Source organism: Schistocerca serialis, chromosome 2 (assembly GCF_023864345.2).
Source record: "Schistocerca serialis cubense isolate TAMUIC-IGC-003099 chromosome 2, iqSchSeri2.2, whole genome shotgun sequence".
NCBI classification, from domain to species: Eukaryota; Metazoa; Arthropoda; class Insecta; order Orthoptera; family Acrididae; genus Schistocerca; species Schistocerca serialis.
The window spans coordinates 716930008-716952354 of record NC_064639.1 but is presented as its reverse complement, the minus strand read 5'-3'; the positions used below and the strand labels follow the sequence as shown (position 1 = coordinate 716952354).

Below are 22347 nucleotides of genomic sequence, written 5' to 3'. Positions count from 1 at the left end.
AACAATGTATTGTTTTTAACTTACATTGCAAGAGAATTTTAATTCATTACTTTAAATAGAAATTGTATCCCAGTTTTTCAGCGTCTTCTCATTAATGTCAAACGACGAATTTTCCCGTAGATAACAACCTCATCAGTAAGCAATCTGAAAACGATGACGACCCAGTCTGATACGCAGTTTATATATACATATTTTGAACATTGGTGGACTTACGACACTACGTTTGGGCACGCGTCCTGTTAACTTCGTTTCGGCTGACCTTTCACCGCCCAGTATAACATACTGGATTCTATTAGACAAGTATTCATCATGTTACACTCTGAGTTGTAAGCTATCTGATGGTTTTTATCGTGGTTATGAGTCCACTATATGGAACTGTGTAGAACGGCTTTCAGGAGTCTAGAAAGACAGAAACTACTTACTCGCCTCTATCTACTATTTGATGGGTATAGTATGTGAATAAACCGAGATGTCTTGCAAGCGTGGGATTTCTTTTTTTTTTTTTTTTTTTTTAACTCGTTCTCCGTCTTTGAGAGAAATCTTTTCATCCTGGAACATCACGATTGTCGATCTTCAAATATGCCCTAGTCCCCTCCAACAGATGGATATTGAGAGGAGTTTTTGAACTGCATTTTTTGTCTTTATTACTTTAAGAGATTTCTTTAAGTTTGTTAAGACAGTTTATTGCTAAGTGTACAGTTATTTTCAAAATTATATACAAATTACAGACATCAGAGTTTAATACATCAGAGGTTTATGTCCGTTTCTTCCAGGTAACGTGCTGATACAACGTTAATTTCCAGACTGTTCTCACTCATTGCGGTTCTTGCTTTTGTTGGTGGGGAAATTTGCATTTTTATGAAGTCTTCCAAAAGTTCCAATCGAAGACCTGATGCAATATGTCTCCTCGGAAGAGGAGTGAAGAAAGGGCTTAATGTATATTAACCTCTTTCTCTGTTGCGATATTTGCCACTGCTGTTATCAGTGCTTTTGGGCTCTTCTCCAGACACACGGGCTATTTGATGAAAGAGAGCGTCTATACTTTCACTACTGACCACTAAAATTGAAACGCCATGGACACAGCTTGCAACAAACGTCAGTTTGGCGTAAAGTGTACTATTCGTTTGCATATTCAAACGATAAGGAGTTCCGCAAAACCGCACAAAACAGATAGGAGCAACACCATCTACTTTCTATCTATAAGGAAAAATGACGCTATGTGTTTCTCAGACTCTCATATTAATGTTATTTGTTTGCGAGAAAAACGTTTAATGACTCACGAAACAGTCTACCAGCACGTGTAGGAACTGAACTGTGTTGTCCGTAGCTCGTGGTCGTGCGGTAGCGTTCTCGCTTCCCACTGTCGGGTTCCCGGGTTCGATTCCCGTCGGAATCAGGGATTTTCTCTACCTCGTGATGACTGGGTGTTGTGCAATATCCTTAGGTTAGTTAGGTTTAAGTAGTTCTAAGTTCTAGGGGACCGATGACCATAGATATTAAGTCACATAATGCTCCGAGCCATTTGAACCATTTTGAACTGAACTGTGATAAGATCATGGTAATTTGGAACTTACTCCGTAATACTGCTGCTCATGTTGTTCGGTTGGATCCTACGACTAGCATACGAGTATGATATCATTTTGTTGGGGAGGATTATGCTATACGCATTGCAGGATATCGACGGCCCCACGGAACTAGCACCCGAGAGGACAGATATATTGTTCGTTCCACCATGCGGCATCATCCAACCACTTAACGTACCTTGAGTTGTGAAAAGACATTATTTGCATCGAGGCAAGTATGCACACCGACAGCGCGACTGATTTTTGAGCACGACGGACTGTCATGTCAGCACAGCGACCATTGTTGCAACTTCCTTGGTACGGTAGCAGAGAGAGAGGCGACCAACAACACTGCAGTGGCGTCACATCTTTTCAGACGAGTCCCGGCTCTGCGTACAACGTCACGATGGACGTCTGAATGTGTGAAGGCTCCTAGGAGAGCGAGCGTTGCCACGTTAGGTTCGTCATCGTCAGGCAGGCCCAACGCCCGACGCGATAGTACGGGGTGCCATTGGGTACACAGCACGACCACTCCGGCTTTTGCATTTCTGACTTGTCGAGCTGAGTGTTCGTGTCCTATCATCAACAACTCCATCTTATCTTGCAAGAAGATAATCCAAGGCCGCTTGTCACCCATTGTGTCCTGACATTCACCTATATAGTTGATGTTCAACTGTTCCCCTGAGCAGAACTGATCTCCGACCCATTCAGTACATCTGACCAAGGGCTGCCGGGGCACTGGCTCTCCACCTCTCGCCAGCTGTTACGACTGATGAACCCTGATAAAGAAATGAAGCACTGTGGAATGACAGATCCACATCTGTCATGTACACTCCGTTCGGCTCTATGCCCAGCCGAGTTGAGGGACTGTTTCTGCCAGAGGTGTCATCTTTGTCTACTAAATATCACCGTCTGTCTACTATCAAATCATCCAGAAATTTGGTTATGTAAACTTACTATTATACTGTATGTGCACAGTAAGTGAAATGTCAGTATCTGGTATCCCTGTTAACGTTCTCATTTTAATGGTTATGACCTAGAAGAGGGTGCTAATCCCACAGAGTATTCTATGTAAATTCTAATAGCTATTTCAGGGTGTGATACCTTGTTCTCTCAACTGCTGTTCAGTAACAAAGGTGTTTGTTTCAGCATCTTTCATTCGTGAGAGTGTGCGCCGCTTGTACCCTTTCATTACGCAAATACATTTTTAAATGTGGAATGTCTGTTTTGTTCATTCTTAAAGTCAGCCAGATCCACGAGAGATTGAACTGAATGTTGGATTCAGTTTATTGACTCCAGGTATTGCCAGAATTTTCTAGTATTTTGATAGATTTTTCACTGGGGGTCGAACGTGGATTGTAATACACTTTACACATACCTGTTCAAACCGATGCGCAGTTTGCCATTGAACTTCCGCTACCAGTTCTCTGCACTATCGTTTGTAACGACAGAGTAGTAGTCTCTGTTTTCACACTATCCGAATGATACTATTAAACCAATGTGTCTCTTCCTCGACTTCTCTTATTTTACTTTGGACGTTTTTATTTAGATCGTGCTTTATAATGTCATCTGTAGCCTCTAATGGCGTTCCAGTAGTAACACTTAATATTGTGATAGCGTGATATATTGAGTCACCATCAATTAAAAAGTGTGCTGAATATTTTTTCCTCTTGTAATTATCATCAGTGGCTAGATATAGGTAAGATGCCGAAGCTTCTTTCCGCTCTTTACTTTTACCTTTATTTAATACAGAGTCGCGCAGCCGTTGCTCCTGGGGATGGTTATTCAATACTTTAGCCCAGCCAGCGACATTTCGCAGCAGGAAGCCTACCTATACGCCAGCCTGATGGTGGTCATCAACTTCGTGATGATGTTCTGCCAGCACCACTACAACATGCTGACTACCTACGTCGGCATGAGAGTCAGGGTTGCCTGCTGCTCTCTAATTTATAGGAAGGTAAGTCTGAGAAAGGCCCGCTTGGGATAATCGCGCCATCTATGGCGCCTTGCCACGGTTAGCGCTGCTCCCTCCGTCGGAGGTTCGAATCCTCCTTCGGGCATGGGCATCTGTGTTGTCCTTAGCGAGATTAAGTAGTGTGTAAGCCTAGGGACCGATGATCTAACCAATTTGGTCCCACAGGAACTTACCTCAAATTTCCAATTTCTGAGACAGATTGGGACAATTTTTCGCCTGTCGATTTCTTCTCTACTCTCACATTTCTAAAGTTGAGCAGATTATTTAGTTTATCTTTCCTTTTATCACTAATATACGACATATTGTTTTCGACAGTAAAAATGAAATAATTTTTAGTAACACTGAAGTACATTCTGTCAGTATACATTACATTCCCTTTACAGCACACACCGTAGTTGCCTGCACAAAATACTCTCTCTACATTAAAATAATTTTCACGGTGGAGTATGGTTTTAGACATTCATTTACGTCAACAGAGTGAAGCAGCGCATCTGACTCATCATCAACAGATGCAAGTAAACCTCTGCAGATAAAGTACAGTAGCTATTGCCATCAGCCTTAGATAATGTTCGTTTTTGCGTGATATTGTCCAGGAATTACCGTGGATATTACTGTTTGCGTTATAATGTCACTTTGTGTGTTAAATGTCTTGGGCAGTCACTCGTGGACAAGACGGGTAACAGGTGTAATGTCCCCACAGAAAATACCCTTTACCACGCACCAATTAATCATTGTCAATCAAACCATCCACATTCATTCACTTTGGAAAAGTATCTGATCTGATTTTCTCGTAATATATGAGGCGACAGCTCGACGACGCCAAAGTATTTTCTACTGAGTTTATTCTTTGAAATAGCAGAGATGCATATATGCATTCTCCATAACTAGGACAGCTTCTGGAGTATCCGTTGAGGGATTGACGTGTTTCTGAGAGATACATATTTTGCTTTTCTTCTCGCTAAAGCGAGCCAATTAACATTTGTGCCACTAGCGGTTTGTTTGAAGAGAAAGAGACTGTAAACGGAAAATAATTAAGACGTGGAATCACCGGAGATCTGGACATGTAATGGAGATGGATTGAATACACAATTTCCTTCGTAAATAAGGTTTGTGACTTTTTTGTTCTGGAGTGAGTGAACGAATGAGTTTTTTCTGAATCATTTGATGATCACGTTGGCCCTGTAATTAGTGGGGAAGTTTCAGCTGTGTCGAAGAGAGCCTGCAATCACTGAGTCCATGTTAAATCGTCCAAAAAGGCTTCTTACACATCTGGAATTCGCAGTCTTTCGTAAAAGGAACAAATTGTCCACAAGATTGATTCTCCTGACTGAATGCAGTGTTTAAAAGTAATAATAAATGTTAAAGTGGCCAATCCGTGACAGGACACGTTTTTGGACGTTTTTAAAATAATTTTGTTCTCTGTTTCATGTCAACTACGACGAGCTAACCTAACTGACGATTGGAAAAGAGAGGAAAGACTCGCAGGTGATATAATTGGATCTACAAATGAAGCCGAAAGACAGAAGGCGAGATCAATATTTTATTATTAAAGCTTGCTAGTATAGTTGAGGTATACGCATTTTTGTTTAGTGTTATTTGATACATTAAAGCTTGCTAGTATAGTTGAAGTATACGCTTTTCTGTTTAGTGTTATTTGATATTTGAACATTGATTAATTGTATTCATGTTAGACGCGTTTTGATTGACCTGTCCCAGTTGCATTTATCTGTATATGTACATTAAGAAAGTAGACACAGAAGTACTCTTGTGTGATCGGAGTTACATATCATATAGTGACAGTAGAAGGGAGTTATATATAGTGACAGTAGAACATTTATATGGTTTTAACTAGGGCAATGTTTAGGATGAGTCAAGCAGAGCATAGCAGCACGCAACAGCCTTCAGCTGTTAGCACTGATAATAATGATGCAGTAAGAAGTGTTGTAGGACCGATGGCTACAGATAGCGCAATAGAACGCCCTGTAGACACGGCTGGAGGTGTAACAGCAAGTACGCAGCATGGATTATTTCCATTGGTAATTATCATGAGACAGATGCAGATGATAACCGAGAGCATGAATACTTTGAAAACCGACATTAACGCGAAATTAGCCTCAGTTACTGAAGGGCAAAATGATTTGAATACGAAATTAGCCTCAGTTACTGAAGGACAGGAAAATCTGAAAACCGACATTAACGCGAAATTAGCCTCAGTTACTGAAGAGCAAAATGATTTGAACGCGAAATTAGCCTCAGTTACTGAAGGGCAGGAAAATCTGAAAACCGATATTAAAGCACAATTAGTGACAGTCACTCAAACTCAAGAAGAAATTAAATTAGTCCAGACTGAGATTAAGCAGCAGTTACAAGACAGTTTTTCCGAATTAGAGCAGCGGATAGAGGCGAAGACCAAAGAACTCAAAGATCAGGCCGAAGAGACGGAACGAAAATTAACTGCACAAATAGAATTGGTGAAAGCACAATGTGAGGAATCTACTCACCGCGCACGTGTCGAAATGAAGGAGTATGTGGCTATTAAGATAGATACTGTACGGGAACAAGTGGAAATGGTTCCGCAATTAGTACAAAAGCAAGACGGCATGTCATGTGCAATTGCGCAACTTCCTGAATTGGCACGTACACAGGCTAACCTAAAGGAAAGCGTTGAACATCTGACAGAGCGTCAAGACGTTATGGACCACCAAATTAACGTACTAACGGGTAAATTATCCGAAATAACATTAGAAAACAACAGGCTAATGTGTGAAAACGTTGAGCAAAATGTTAAGGCAGCATTCCAGAATTTATCTGGCAAACAGGAAGAGAATTTGTTTGCGAAAGGACTTGAGGAGGTGCGACAGCAGTTAGGTGCTGATTTGGAGCATTGGAAACAAACGATAGAAGAGTCGATGCGCGCTTCACAACAAAGCTCAGAACAAATGAATACAGGGCAGCAGCAGAAGTTGCCAGCGACTATGGAGCCAGTTACTGCCTATTCGCACACAATACCGACTTGTATAAGTAATTCAAACATTAAATTGCCACAAGCTGGTTGTTCGCATGAATTCTTATCTAATGTAGATTACAAAAGCCTTTGCCATGCCGAAGAAACAATGATAAAGCATCGGCAATTCCAGATTTTTAACCCTGACAAAAGGGGGGTCCGTCCAATTGTTTTTATTCGAAGTTTCAGAGGAGTGCTACCCAGAAATTGGTCGGAGTGGCAGAAGATCAGTTTTGTTATAGGATATATACAAGGTTCGGGGGCGATCTGGGCCTCGGACATCTGTTTGCCCGACATATGACGATTTTGAGAAGTCGTTTTTAGCAAAGTTCTGGCCAGAAGGGGTACAGGAACGCCTAAGGCAGGAGGTGCTCTACCCAGAGCCTTTCTCCTTTTCGAAAGGAAGCCTTAGAAGGTATTCCGAAAAATATATAAATAAAACGACATACTGGGACAGACCTATGCCCTTGCCAGACATAATAAACATACTTAAGGCAAGACTATCAACTAGCATTCGGAATCAATTGATTTACGGCAACGACAAAGACTTGGAGTCGTTCCTCACGACGTTAGACCATATAGATATTATCGAAGAGAACAACCAGAAAGCCCGTAATAACACATTCAAATATAGGGAAATAGAACCTCCGCCAAACGGTAGGCAAGGTGTAAGTATGTGTTATACCAATGGCGATCAGTCGACACTTAGAAGGAATGAACAGAGATCGTTAAATAATGGAGAAACCCCTCAAAATCTCAATAGTAATCCCGGCAATGATCTTGCGAGGGGCTATTCAAGGAACAACAGGAACGGGAAAAGATACAATCCCGTGTGGGGGAACGAAAGAAATTTCACACCCCAAGCCTGGAATAATAACAATAATAGAAAGTGGAATCAACCGGGAGGAATGAATTCAAATAGCTAACATCAGTGGGGACGGACATCTACGAATCAACCGGTAATTACCGAAGTGACGGATGATGTCAACCAGCAGACAAATCAAAATCCAACAAACTTGTAAGGACCCACTCGTGCCCCGGAGGAGCGGTCAACAATTGGTTGAGGGGCAACAGGATATGTGTACCCATGCTAACGTATAATGATGGACGATTACTGGCAGATGAACTGACCGAGGACTTAGAACCACAAGATGAGGATAAGGAACAGGTGGCAGTAGCCGAAGTGCAAGTCATTATGGAGACCGTACCTACAGTGGCGTTTATAGACACAGCTGCAACCACAAATGTTATTTCGGAGGCACTATTCAACAGGATCAGAAATATAAGACGAGTACCAGTATTTCCAGTTCAAGATTGCAGAATATTAGGCGCCGTCGGGGCTCGATCGGCTAATGTAAAGGTGCAGTCACTACTTGGTGTGGAATTCGAAAATGTAGCAATATTAAGCACATTCCTTGTTGTGAAAAATTTAGTGGTAGATTGCATTATCGGAGTCGACAGCCTACGTCAATACGGATGCAGAATAGATTTGAAAACAGGAAAAATTTGGTTGAATGTTAATAAACAAGAAATTGAGTTGGAGTTGTTGAGAAAAAAAAAAAGCCTTACGAGAAAATATAATTGTGGAATCAGTGTGCAAGTAATCAGGACGGCCCAAAATTCTAAAGAGCACATAATTAATGAGTTCCAAGTCAAAGAAGATTTCGGTCAATTAGTGTTTGAAAAGTTAAATGAATCCGACTGCATTATCGAAGATCAGAAGAAGCCGCTCAATGAATTATTATTAACGTATGAAAATGTTTTTGATGAAAGGCCAGGAGTTATTAAGGGACACATATGCCATCTTTACGTTAAGCCGCACGAAACGTATTGTAGAACTTTCTATCCTGTTCCCTGGAGGTTAAAGGCTCAAGTTCAAAAGGAAATAGATCGCATGTTGAAATGGGGTTTGATCGAACCCTCTACAAGCCCATACTGCTCCCCATTGTTAGTCGCGCCAAAAGCAAATGGGACTGTTAGACTGGTACTCGACGCCAGAGAAATAAATAAAATCATAATTCCAGTGAGAACACATCCGGAAAACATAGACGAACTTATACAACGGTTCCAGGATGTCCAATATTTGACGAGCATTGATTTGCGGAGCTCTTATTGGCAAGTCAAGCTGGATGAGTCAACAAAGAAGTATACGGCTTTCATTTATTCCGGAAGAAGTTACCAATTTACTGTAGTTCCTTTCGGACTCAACATTAGTGCCGGAATCCTTATAGCAGCTCTAGATTATGCACTAGGCCCAGAACTCAGAAGCAGGATAACAGTGTTTGTTGATGATTTGCTTATTGCATCGAAAACTTGGGAGGAGCATATTACCTTACTGAACTGAGTGTTGGATGTGTTCAAAACCATGGGAATAACTGCTAACCTACAGAAATCCCATTTTGCAGTAAACAGAATCAAGTTCCTGGGGCATATAATTGACGCAAAGGGAATTTTACCAACCAAGGACAAGCTTATTGCGATTAGTAAGTTTCCAACACCCAGGAATAGGAGGCAATTAAAAGGGTTTATGGGCCTGGCCTCATTTTTTAGAAGATTCATAACAAATCAGGAGATGAACGCAGCAGCTCTAAATAGTCTGCTGAAGAAGGATGTGCCCTGGCTCTGGACATTAGAGTGTCAAGAAGCATTCGAAGACGTAAAGAAGCAATTAGTAAATGCACCGCTTTTGTACCATCCGGACATGCAAGAAGAATTTTACTTGTCAACATATTCGTCGAATGTGGGTATTGGAGCGTGCCTTTTCCAAGTACGCAAGATAAATGGACAACTCACCTTCTGTCCTATTGCGTTTGCTAGTCGTGTTTTGTCCAACTGTGAACGAACTTACACGACGACAGAATTAGAGGCTCTTGCGGTCATCTGGGGATTTAAAAAATTTCATTATTATCTGTATGGGTCAAAGACTATCGTATATTGCCATCATCAATCATTAACGTTTTTACAAACGTGTAAACTGTTACACCCCAGACTGGCTAGATGGACTCTCGCTCTGCAACAATACCAATTTAAGATCGTGCATGTCTCAGGACAGCAAAACATTATTGCTGACGCTCTATCAAGGTCACCACAGGGTTTGGCCAAAGAGATTGAAGTAAATAATAACTCAGAATTCCCTGTATTGCTGCTGCAGGAAAATCCATATAAGACGTACTACGTCAATTTGTGTGCGCATGTGGCACAGTTACAGGAAAGAGATGCTCAATGGGGAAGTGTCATTCAAAGGTTACAACAGCAACCTTCGGATCAGATGGCTTATCTGTTAGCATACCTGGGATCTAACAAAATTAAAGGGTTATTTTCCCATAACGACTTGAAAAAATTTAATGAAGATTAGAAGATAGGGAGGAATGGTGTTGCGAGTGACAGAGATGAACGCTCGTAACAACATAACAATAAATTGTGTGTGATTAGTGTTTGAAAACTTTAAACTGAAATAATTAATCTGTGACACAGATTGTAGAAATAGTGACTAACTATTACTATCGAGTGCTGCAAAGAAGATAGTGGAGATAGGCTTCCCCTGTGTTTGGGTAAACATGGAACTTTAGCATTGCTAATGTCATCAAGATTTATAAAGGATCTGAATGACCTTCAAGAAGAAAGAAATGTTTCCCGAAAATGACGCTGCATAATCAAAAGAGGTTCCCAGTGAATGTTCATATATAATTTCAAGTGCGCGCTTAGATGTGTAAACGTGTGAAGTGATGCGTTTAGGCAGTGAATCATGAGTGACGGTTAACGCCGCAAAGATAATTTCCCGCGCAAAACAATTGACGTCGGCGCGAGAGCTAGAATCGATATAGACGACACAGATATACTTTGTAAGAGACTCGCATCAAACGCGAGGGGAAGCTGATTGATGTTGAACTTCAAAAAAGTGTCATAATTAGACGTTAAGAGTTCTTGATTTATTGTTGAATGTCAAAAGAAACTAAGATTCATAGAATTAGTAGTTATTTAATGGGTCTTGTTCACTTTGGAATTTTGTTCGAAAATCCATTTCCATATATGTGCATGTATGAATGCCGGATGAAAGAAGTGAATCCACATTACTCACTACTAATAACTTTTACATTACAGCAATCAAGCGGAGAAATATATGTATTTAGGATAAAAATTTTATGAGTATAGATAAATGATATGACTTTTCAAGGAAATGATGGATTATGTCTTTGTATAAAATGAACCACACTTTCCATTATTCGATGATTTGAATCCAAAATCTACTGCAAGTTGCATGAATCCTTTAAATTACGAAGAATAAATCATTGACAGAAAATGTGTCAGAATTTTTGGACTTACAAGCACAAGTGGTGATGCGAAGTCCAAAAGAAAATTCAAACTAGAGTAAATATTATGATGTTTTCGGCAACAGCATTAGTCAATGGATAAATGGAAACTTTAAGTCAATGGCTAAATTCCTTGCAGAAAAGAAAAAGGATGCATGAAGCCATAGGGATTTTGTTTTCAAAAAGGAGAATCTTGGACGGTGCAACCTAACCAGTTCTTTTACAGGAAGAGTTTCCCTTTCGGTCATTGCTAATTCTTTTGGAATGAATGTTGCATGTGAAATCTGGTATCCCTGTCCCTTCTACTCTTCCCATTGTGGGCCGCGTAGAAGACCGACTACAAATGTGGACGTCGGGGACATGCAAGATCCGTCGGAGTTTCAGCACCGCAAGATATTGTCCTGGGAACAAGATTGTAAAAAAAAAAAAAAAAATAAATAAAAAAAAATATAAAAAAACCTCGAGTTATTTATTGTAATTTTTTTTTAGCTAGAGGCACAACTCACTCTTCTCCACATCGTTATATAAATTGATACCTATCTTTCATTTAGAGATCAATTTCAAAATTATTTTTTCTCTTGTGTAGGTTATCCTATCTTCTATGTACCGTAGGCTGGGGGTCTAGGCCTAAGAGGTTTTCCAAGGTTTCCCTGCTTAAGAAAGTTCCCGAATAGGTAGACCCTGATAACAGTTTCATGAAAGATCATCTTCCTTGATTGCGCACAGCAGACAACACCTTGATGCACGTAAAAGCAATACAGCCGCGGTACCTGTATCTTCATTTCTTCTGTTTTCAAAGTTTCTTTTCTTCGTCTGTCTTAAACATAATTTTTTTTTCAGCCAGAGGACTGACACTCATCACTTCCGGGTTACCCACACTAATAGATAGCTCGCGAAGTGTGTTCGGTAAATCAAAATTAGGCTCACAAACTTCGCTCGCTGCGAGGGGCATTGTAATGTCCCCACAGAAAATACCCTCTACCACGCACCAATTAATCATTGTCAATCAAACCATCCACATTCATTCACTTTGGAAAAGTATCTGATCTGATTTTCTCGTAACATATGAGGCGACAGCTCGACGACGCCAAAGTATTTTCTACTGAGTTTATTCTTTGAAATAGCAGAGATGCATATATGCATTCTCCATAACTAGGACAGCTTCTGGAGTATCTGTTGAGGGATTGACGTGTTTCTGAGAGATACATATTTTGCTTTTCTTCTCGCTAAAGCGAGCCAATTAACATTTGTGCCACTAGCGGTTTGTTTGAAGAGAAAGTGTAAACGGAAAATAATTAAGACGTGGAATCACCGGAGATCTGGACATGTAATGGAGATGGATTGAATACACAATTTCCTTCGTGAATAAGGTTTGTGACTTTTTTGTTCTGGAGTGAATGAACGAATGAGTTTTTTCTGAATCATTTGATGATCACGTTGGCCCTGTAATTAGTGGGGAAGTTTCAGCTGTGTCGAAGAGATCCTGCAATCACTGAGTCCATGTTAAATCGTCCAAAAAGGCTTCGTACACATCTGGAATTCGCAATCTTTCGTAAAAGGAACAAATTGTCCACACGATTGATTCTCCCGACTAAATGCAGTGTTTAACAGTAATAATAAAATGTTAAACAGGCCATCAGACCGTGCATCAGAGTGTTATTAAAACAACAGTGTCCCATAATCGTACAGGAAGTAGTGATGGTAAAAAAAAGGCACTGTACACGTCCAGTATTTCTGAAAGTAAGCATAGGTTCGTCGACAAAGGTTAATACTCTGTCTTGTAGGCTGTCTTTCTGTTGATGTACATTGCTCATAACTAAATGGCTGTGCTTGTACCTAATACTCTGACTGTAACGTATTCAGCACTTGATGATAACGTGTATGTCATGAACAAATCCAAGTAGTGAATGAAGCACTGAACAAACACCACCAAGTCAAAGTCCACAATCGGGTCAGTATCCACATAGAAGCTAGGTGTGATTGGGAACAGCACATGCTGTATACAACACTGAGCCACAGTTGCTTGCTTGCCTGTTGCTGTCAGTAGCTCAGTCTATGTGACTCACGTTCTGCATCTCTGGTGGTGCTCTGCACCCTTGAGTTGTAGCACCTCCCACCCACTATATATTTCTATTGGTGGGTTTATTAAGAGCCTCCTCCCTGAAATTGGCACACACGGACGAGAATGTCTTGGCCCATGCAAGTGTCAGTGGTGTGGGAGGGAGAGCAGACCAAATACCATCAGCTCAGGGTCGACTCACTCAGGGAGCCACGTCAAATGCTGCAGTTGTGGTGGAAGTGGTGGCATCCCCTCTGCAATAAACTGGTGTGGTGCCACTGGAGTGAAGGAAAGTAAGGGGAGAGGGACGGTCTCCATAGACTCCACAAACCATGATCTCCTTATCCACCTGCTAGCGAGTGAGGGGGACAGGGACAGTGCTCATACCAAGGTCCAGGAGGCATGTGGAGATGGTGAGAATCCTAGCTGGTGGCAACCCTGGTGTCCAGTCTGGGCTGGTTGTGGTGATTGTTCAAGAGGATATCTCCTGTCATGACATCAAACAGCTATCGCCTCCTACATCCTATGTTGACCCCTTTGGTCCACCTTGGCTGAATGTACATGTCCAGACACAGGTCACCTGTGATCAGGCACGCCTGTGGACAGGATAAGCGCAGTGCATAGGACACAGGAAGTCTAACAGGGTCCGTTGTCGATCCCCCTTAAGGATTTCAGCTGGTATTATCCTGTTGACAGAGGTGGATATATATTTCGCTAGCACATAGTCATATTCGAATGTGTCTTCAATGGTGCAGATCCTTTCAAGGGACGGATAGTACCAGAAGCGGTAGTGCACAGAACATGTGCTAGAATGGGAAGTTCCAGAGGGTATCCCCGAGGTCGTACATTACCAGCAGCCACATAGCTCCCTGAAAAGCCCCAGCGAATCGACATCGTCCCTTTCCCACTGATGACCAGGGCAGGGCCATGGCGAGAAATTTGGTAATGGGGATGCCTGGTTCAGGGAGCAGGCGCGAAAAAAGTAGCACACACTTTCAATGTCAATATCAATGTGAGACTGGTAACTGGAGGCTGCAGGACCAGAGCAGGGTCTGGGTGATCACCAGGGAATCAGACTCTCTGTGCCCAGCATTAAGAAATCAATTGCGGTGTTCAGGCAGTAGAGCAGTGCGAAACAATTACAAGAACTTGGGACGACCTGGCAGGAATTATACTCCAGCCAGCCTCTCTGGGCTGCTGACAAAACATTTTGCAGGACTGGTCATGCAATTGCGCCAAGTCTACCTAGCGTGCCATCAGTTGGAATTCGTTAAGGATTGTGAAGCAAACACTTTCCTGGCAATCAAATTCCCTGTCATGGAGGCGGGACAGAGCATGCGCACTTGTGCGTTGGGCCGTGAGAAGAAATGGATTTCGTAAGGTTTTTTTTTGGAGGGTCATCAGTTTTCTGACTAGTTTATGAGGCCGCCACGAATTCCTCTCCTGTGCCAACTTCTTCGTCTCAGATTAGCACTTGCAACCTACATCCTCAATTATTTGCTGGATGTATTCTAATCTGTCTTCCTCTACGGGTTTTGCCATCTACAGGTCCCTCTAGTACCAAGTAAGTCATTCCCTGAAGTATTAACAGCAGTCCTGTCATCTTATCCCTTCTCCTTGTCAGTGTTCCCTAAATATCCCGTTCCTCTCTGATTCTGCGCACAACCTCCTCATTCCCTACCTTACCAGTCCACCTAATTTATAACATTCTGCTGTTGCACCTCATGTGAAATGCTTCGATTCTCTTCTATTTCGGATTTCCCACAGTCCACATTTCACTACCATACAATGCTGTGTTTCAGACGTACATTCTCAGATATTTCCTCCTCGAATTAAGGCCTATGTTTGATACTAGTAGACTTTTCTTGGCTAGGAATGACCTCTTTGCCAGTGCTAGTCTGCTTTTGATGTCCTCCTTGCTTCGTCCTTCATTGGTTATTTTGTAGCCAAGGCATCAGAATTCCTTAACTTCATCTACTTCTTGACCATCAGTACCGATGTTAAGTTTCTCACTGATCTCATTTTTGTTACTTCTCATTAGATTCCTCTTTCTTCGATTTCTCTCAGTCCATATTGTGTACTTATTAGATTGTTCATTCCATTCAGCAAATAATGTAATTCTTCTTCACTTTCACTCAGGATAGCAAAGCCATCAGCAAATCGTATAATTGGTATTCCTTCACCTAGAATTTTAATTCCTCTCATGAACCTATCTTTTATTTCATCATTGCTTCTTCGATGTTCAGATCGAACAGTAGGGGGGAAAGAAAACATCCTTGTCTCACACCCTCTTTAATCTGAGCGTTTCGTTCGTAGTCGTCCACTCTTATTATTCTCTCTTGGCCCTTGTACATATTGTAGATATCGTAGTTCTGTATTCCTGAAGTTCCCAGAACATTTTTATATTTTCTTCTTTCATCGATCAACTGTAATACTTCTTATGTTACGCATGGTTTCTTCACACGTATTTATGTTTTTCTTTCCAACTTCTGTGACTGCCCTTTTCAGAGATGTCCATTCCTCTTCAACTGTGCTGCCTACTGAGCTATTCCTTATTGCTGTGTCTAAAGCCTTAGAGATTTCAAGCGTGTCTCATCATCCCTTGATACTTCTGCATCTCACTTCTTTGAGTATTGATTCTCCCTGACTAATGTCTTAAGCTTCAGCCTACTCTTCATCGCTACTATATTGTGATCTGAATCTATATCTGCTCGTGGGTACGCCTTGCAATCCAGTATCTGATTTCGGAATCTCTGTTTGGCCATGATGTAATCTAAATGAAATCCTCCCGTGTCACCCGGTCTTCTCCAAGTATACCTCCTCCTCTTGTGATTTTTGTACAGAGTATTTGCTATTACTAGCTGAAATTTATGACAGAACTCAATTGGTCTTTCTCCTCTCTCATTCCTTGTTCCAAGCCCAAATTCTCCTGTAACCTTTTCTTCTACTGTTTCTCATACAACTGCATTCCAGCACCCCATGAATATTAGATTTTCATTTCCCTTTATGTACTGTACTATCCTTTCAATATCCGCATATACTTTATCTATCTCTTCATCTTCAGCTTGCGACATCGGCATGTATACCTGATCTATCTTTGCAGGTGTGGGTTTGCTGTCGATTCTGACAAGAACAACACTATCACGAACTGTTCATTGTAACACGTTCTTTGCCCTACCTTTTATTCATAACGGATCTTACTCCAGTTATATCATTTTCTGCTGCTGTTGATATTACCCTATAATCATCTGCCCAGAAATCCTTTCCTTTCCATATTACTTCAATGACACCTACTATATCTAGATTGAGCCTTTGCATTTCCCTTTTTAGATTGTCTAGCTTCCCTACCACATTCAAGCTTCTGACATTCCACGCATCGAACACTATCCTTTCGTTTATTATTCACTCTTTCACTCATGGTCACCACCCCCCTGGCAATCCTCTTCCGGAGATCGGAATGGGGCACTATTCCAGAATCCTTTGTCAGTGGACAGATCATCAATACACTTTTTCAATTACAGACCATGCGTGCTGTGGATACACGTTATGTGTCTTTAATGCGGTGGTTTCTATTGCCTTTTGCATCATCATATCCTTAATCATTGCTGATTCTTCTGCCTTTATGGACAGTTTCCCACCCCAAGGATAAAAGAGTGCCCTGAACCGCTGTCTGCTCCTCAGTCTTCTTTGACAAGGCCGTTGGCACATTGAGGGTGACTTCTTATGCCGGAAGTTTTTCGACCGCCAATAGCTGACTATTAATCAAAATTTAAGCTGTGGCGGGTTGAATACGGAACACATGACGGTTTGATTACTAATCAAAGAAGCTAGCTAGCCATAGACCACAGGTGCAGAAGATTCGTAGTGCTATTCGCTTAAGAACAACACCCAACGGTGCAAGCGCTTTGTCGTCTTGCCTGGGAGCTTAGAGCGATGCCTGAACAAGGGAATCAAAGGTTTGTTGTCAGTCAATTGGTAGAATTTTCTGCCACACAAATATATATAAAATGTCTTGAACCCACAAATAGTAATTGCTAAAGCCTCCATCTCTATTTGGCAATAAATAAGCTGCGTAGTGTTTAATGTTTCGGTGGGACAGTCGATTATGCTCTCAGAGCGATCTGACAACTTGTGGGACAAAACTTCCGCAGTGCCAAAGTGGGATACGTCTGTTGTGCGTAGGTGTGATATCGTTATGACTAAGAATGTGACGCAAGTGTTTGATGATGGCGGCAAGGAAACTACACTTTTCCAATTGACAGCGTAAATCATTTTCCTGGAGCCGCTTAAAAAAGGATTCTAGTTTCTTGTGATTTTCCATGTGGGGCGACCCCTTAGTGATAATCTCGTCCAAATAATTAACACAGTGCGGAATACATTGACTCAGTTGTTACAAGTACTTTTGAGAAATGGCGGATGCATCCTCAGCCCCAAGCGGTAAGCGACCTTACCTGAATAACCTGCGTGGCATACTTAAAACTAGTAAACTGTTTGAAGCATCATCAAGCAGCAGCTGGAGAAACGCATTCTTTCAATCTGTCTTGGAATTATAACGGCCCGTGGCCAGTTTAGCCAACAACTCCTCCACGCAAGACAATTCGTAGAGATCAGCATTAGGCGAATTAATGGTGGGCTTCAGATCACTACAAATACGTGATGAACTGTTCAGTTTCTTAATGACCACCGTAGGCGTTGCCCTTGACTGATGGAAACCTGGGAAATAACACATTGCTCGAGAAGACCTGCGTGTTTAGACTGAAGAGCCTCAGTAACTGCAAAAAAAAGCAGGCGAGCTCAGCAAAATTTTGCCACTTCGGAAGGCTTTAGAGAAATGTGAGAGGTAAAAGCTGCGTGCAAACCCAAGTGTTAGTTCAAAAATCTTCCTACAAGAAGCGGTCAGGGCATGAAGATCAGCAAAAGGTACTGCACATTAAATTAACTTGCTCCTCTACTGTGAACCCATGCAGGTAAATGTGTGTAAGCCGTGAATGTTAGTAGTTGGTTAGTATGTGTTCAGTGTTTTTGTACTTAGCTGCCAGCGACATTTATCTGAGGAGAGGAATGGCCTACAGCAGTAGGGCAGGACAGGCGCTGGGCTTTTCGTTGTGGAGACAAACCAAGCCATTGTTTGTCAAGCCACAGTGTGAAGTCCAAAGTGAACTTTCGTGGTGCCCTCCTGCCTTACAGCCATGGTGATGATAGATCACAGCAGTGTACTCTAACTGCGGCTGACCATGCTGCTGGTGGGCTGATTGTTAATCGCATTCAGGAGGATGGCGCTTCAAATCTCTGTCTGGCCATCCAAATTTAGATTTTCTGTGATTTCCCTGAATCACTACAGGAAAATTACAGGACAGGTCCTTTGAAAGGGCATTTCCTTCCCCATCCTTGAAATAATCCGAGCTTATGCTCTGACTGTAATGATCTCAGTGTTGACGAGACGTTAAACCCAAATGTTTCTTCCTTCCTTCTGCTTGCTGTACGCAGTTTCTGGGCGACCACACTTGCTGCAGGCCTAACATTGTCCCTCATTATATGGGTAACACCTTCTGTTGTGCCCGTGGGCCACGGTTAGGGCCAGAGTGGACTAGAGTTTCTTCAGCGTGCATGATGAATGATGCAACGCTAAGGAGGGAGAGTGTTTCTGACCCACCTGATTAACATACACAGGCTGCCCAAATAACAGACACCCTCAGCTGAGTGCACCTGTGGGCAGCTTTACAGCATTTAGGTCCATGTTCGGCTCACTGGCAGACATCTACCTGCTTGCCCTTACGGCTGCCTACCATCTAACCCGTCGTCACTCAAAGCAGGTAGCGCCTGTCACGTAGGCACAGCGTACCAAAACGCAGTCAGGTGGGTTGGCGACCTACTTAGTAGGGGCTGGGGGGTCGACTGACAAGTCAGGCTGTGAATAGGTGGTTTTAGAGGCAGAATTAGAGAATGATGTGTAGCAATCATTAGTTAACCGCTGTTTGCGATGGTGACTGATAATTTGAAAAACTTGAATTCATTTTTAAAAGCAGGCTTAGCTGGCGAAGCAACCTTAAAAGATTTAGCAGTTGTAAGCACTTCACCTAGACTAGGATCAGACATACCCAAAAGCTTTTGCAGTGACCTGTCTGTTAAGGGCAAGGCACATCACCATATCCCGAATCGACGACTGTTATAAGACGCTTTACAGCTCAGGCACGTGGTATTTTACCTGCATATGAGACACTGCGAGTCAGCCACTGATGTGGCGTCTGACTGTCCATATTATTTATGACACTAATTAAACTGTAGCGTAGCAGTAACGAGGTGCGTTTGTTAACCGTAGTGTTTATTTATGAGAGCACAGATATCACTGAAACACAAATCACTATGGCCCAGAGTGAGTGCAAATTCTGCACTGCTTCATATAAACTACTAGCAGAGGACAGGAGCAATGTACTTTGCTGCCCAGAAATGTCATAAGCAAAAAGTACCGTACAAAACGGCGCAGGGAGCCTTCCCAGCTGTCCGAAGACTTATTCAAAGCAATGAAAGCCAATGGGGGTATAGTCACAGCCACCGACTAACGAGCCTCTGGTAGTGCTGTGTACTCACAAGTTGCAACGCCTATGAAGCGCTATCGATATTAGACAGCTGCTCCACGTCCCTGCACATTTCTTTCAGCATCATCTTCTAGACGTCTTAACTCTCGCTCCTCCATACCTGGCGTATAAGCCCTGTTTCCCTGTTTGTGTTCGAGTGATTCAGTATCTGCAGGTTGCTGGAACAGCCTACTGAATATTTTTTTGAAATGCAATGCTACGTTAAAGATGCCATTTAGCGCTCGTGGCACGTGACTTTCGATAACACCGCTGGAAGAACCAGATCTGTTCTTCCTCAGGGGGAATAATAGGGCTCTATTCCGCTCTTTGAGTGTTCTCACTCCACAGAATCACTGATCTTGATTTGATACCTCCACAGTCTGAATCGACACATACAGAATGACTGAGGTGGTAAGCAGTTGTAACTGATTTGTTTGTTACAGTATCACAGCCAGACAACTAAGTACAGGGACAAAAACAACCAGTAAAAAGGAAAAGAGGAATGGACGTCTGCAGGGCAGTAGTGGTGAGGGTTACCGGCAGGCGCTATATGGGAAATGCCGACCGCTGGAGGGGAAGCGACATTTTAAACTGAAATGCTCACATTTTTTCCAGATATTAAGTGCAGTCCCTCGACGGCCACCCTTGCATGATGACCATTCAAAAAGTTCTGTCACTTTTGCTTTGGTTAGTATCTAAAAAGAATTCCGCTGCAAATGCAGCGATCTGTTTTCACCTGCCTTGTTAAACATTTATAACTTTCAGAGAAGCGACATGATTGGCGAATTTTGAGTAAAACCTACACACTTCTCTCGTTTCCGTGTCAAAATTTGTTTCTGTTGCCGTAACACAGCGGAGTTTACACAGTGTCACCTCACCAACAAGCTGTGCAGACGCAACTGCACTGTGGAGTAACAGGGCGGATAATTAACTTTTCCATAATAACCATACAGCTGTATACCCTCTGGCTACATCGTTATCGCGGCGCCATGGCAAATGAGTATGCTACAACAGATTAATTTTCTCGATATTGGTGACAGATAGAGACCTCCATCCAGGTCTAAAGAAAAATTCAATATGCTCGCTACGTTTAATACACAGCAATGCGTTATGAAACATGCACCAAACGCAATATCATAGCGACCCCTATCTTTAATTGCAAACATTTTCTAATTTCGCGCATTGTCTCCTACTTCCATTTTAATAACGCAATAACTATGATCATTAACCTCCCCCCATGAACCATAGACCTTGCCGTTGGTGGGGAGGCTTGCGTGCCTCAGCGATACAGATATCCGTATCGTAGGTGAAACCACAACGGAGGGGTATCTGTTGAGAGGCCAGACAAACATGTGGCTCCTCAAGAGGGGCAGCAGCCTTTTCAGTAGTTGCAGGGGCAACAGTCTGGATGATTGACTGATCTGGCCTTGTAACACTAACCAAAACGGCCTTGCTGCGAACGGCTGAAAGCAAGGGGAAACTACGGCTGTAATTTTTCCCGAGGGCATGCAGCTTTACTGTATGGTTAAATGATGATGGCGTCCTCTTGGGTAAAATACTCCGGAGGTAAAATAGTCCTCCATTCGGATCTCCGGGCGGGGACTACTCAGGAGGACGTCGGTATCAGGAGAAAGAAAACTGGCGTTCTACGGATCGGGGCGTGGAATGTCAGATCCCTTAATCGGGCAGATAGGTTAGAAAATTTAAAAAGGGAAATGGATAGGTTAAAGTTAGATATAGTGGGAATTAGTGAAGTTCGGTGGCAGGAGGAACAAGACTTTTGTTCAGGTGAATACAGGGTTATAAATACAAAATCAAATAGGAGTAATGCAGGAGTAGGTTTAATAATGACTAAAAAAATAGGAATATGGGTAAGCTACTACAAACAGCATAGTGAACGCATTATTGTGGCCAAGATAGACACGAAGCCCACGCCTACTACAATAGTACAAGTTTATATGCCAACTAGCTCTGCAGATGACGAAGAAATTGATGAAATGTATGATGAGATAAAAGAAATTATTCAGGTAGTGAAGGGAGACGAAAATTTAATAGTCATGGGTGACTGGAAATCAAGAGTAGGAGAAGGGAGAGAAGGAAACATAGTAGGTGAAAATGGATTGGGGCTAAGAAATGAAAGAGGAAGCCGCCTGGTAGAATTTTGCGCAGAGCATAATTTAATCATAGCTAACACTTGGTTTAAGAATCATGAAAGAAGGTTGTATACATGGAAGAAGCCTGGAGATACTGACAGGTTTCACATAGATTACATAATGGTAAAACAGAGATTTAGGAGCCAGGTTTTAAATTGTAAGACATTTCCAGGGGCAGATGTGGACTCTGACCACAATCTACTGCTTATGAACTATAGATTAAAACTGAAGAAACTGCAAAAAGGTGGGAATTTAAGGAGATTGGACCTGGATAAACTGAAAGAACCAGAGGTTGTACAGAGTTTCAGGGAGAGCATAAGGGAACAATTGACAAGAATGGGGGAAAGAAATACAGTAGAAGAAGAACGGGTAGCTTTGAGGGATGAATTAGTGAAGGCAGCAGAGGATCATGTAGGTAAAAAGACGAGGGCTAGTAGAAATCTTTGGGTGACAGAAGAAATATTGAATTTAATTGATGAAAGGAGAAAATATAAAAATGCAGTAAATGAAGCAGGCAAAAAGGAATACAAACGTCTCAAAAATGAGATCGACAGGAAGTGCAAAGTGGCTAAGCAGGGATGGCTAGAGGACAAATGTAAGGGTGTAGAGGCTTATCTCACCAGGGGTAAAATAGATACTGCCTATAGGAAAATTAAAGAGACCTTTGGAGAAAAGAGAACCACTTGTATGAATATCAAGAGCTCAGATG

At 42.1% G+C, this 22347-nt stretch overlaps 1 pseudogene; it reads left to right on the top strand.

Annotated features, from left to right (window-relative positions):
- Window positions 1-3143: 3143 nt before the first annotated feature.
- Window positions 3144-22347, top strand: part of LOC126456356 (ATP-binding cassette sub-family C member 4-like) — a 212906-nt pseudogene continuing 193702 nt past the window's right edge.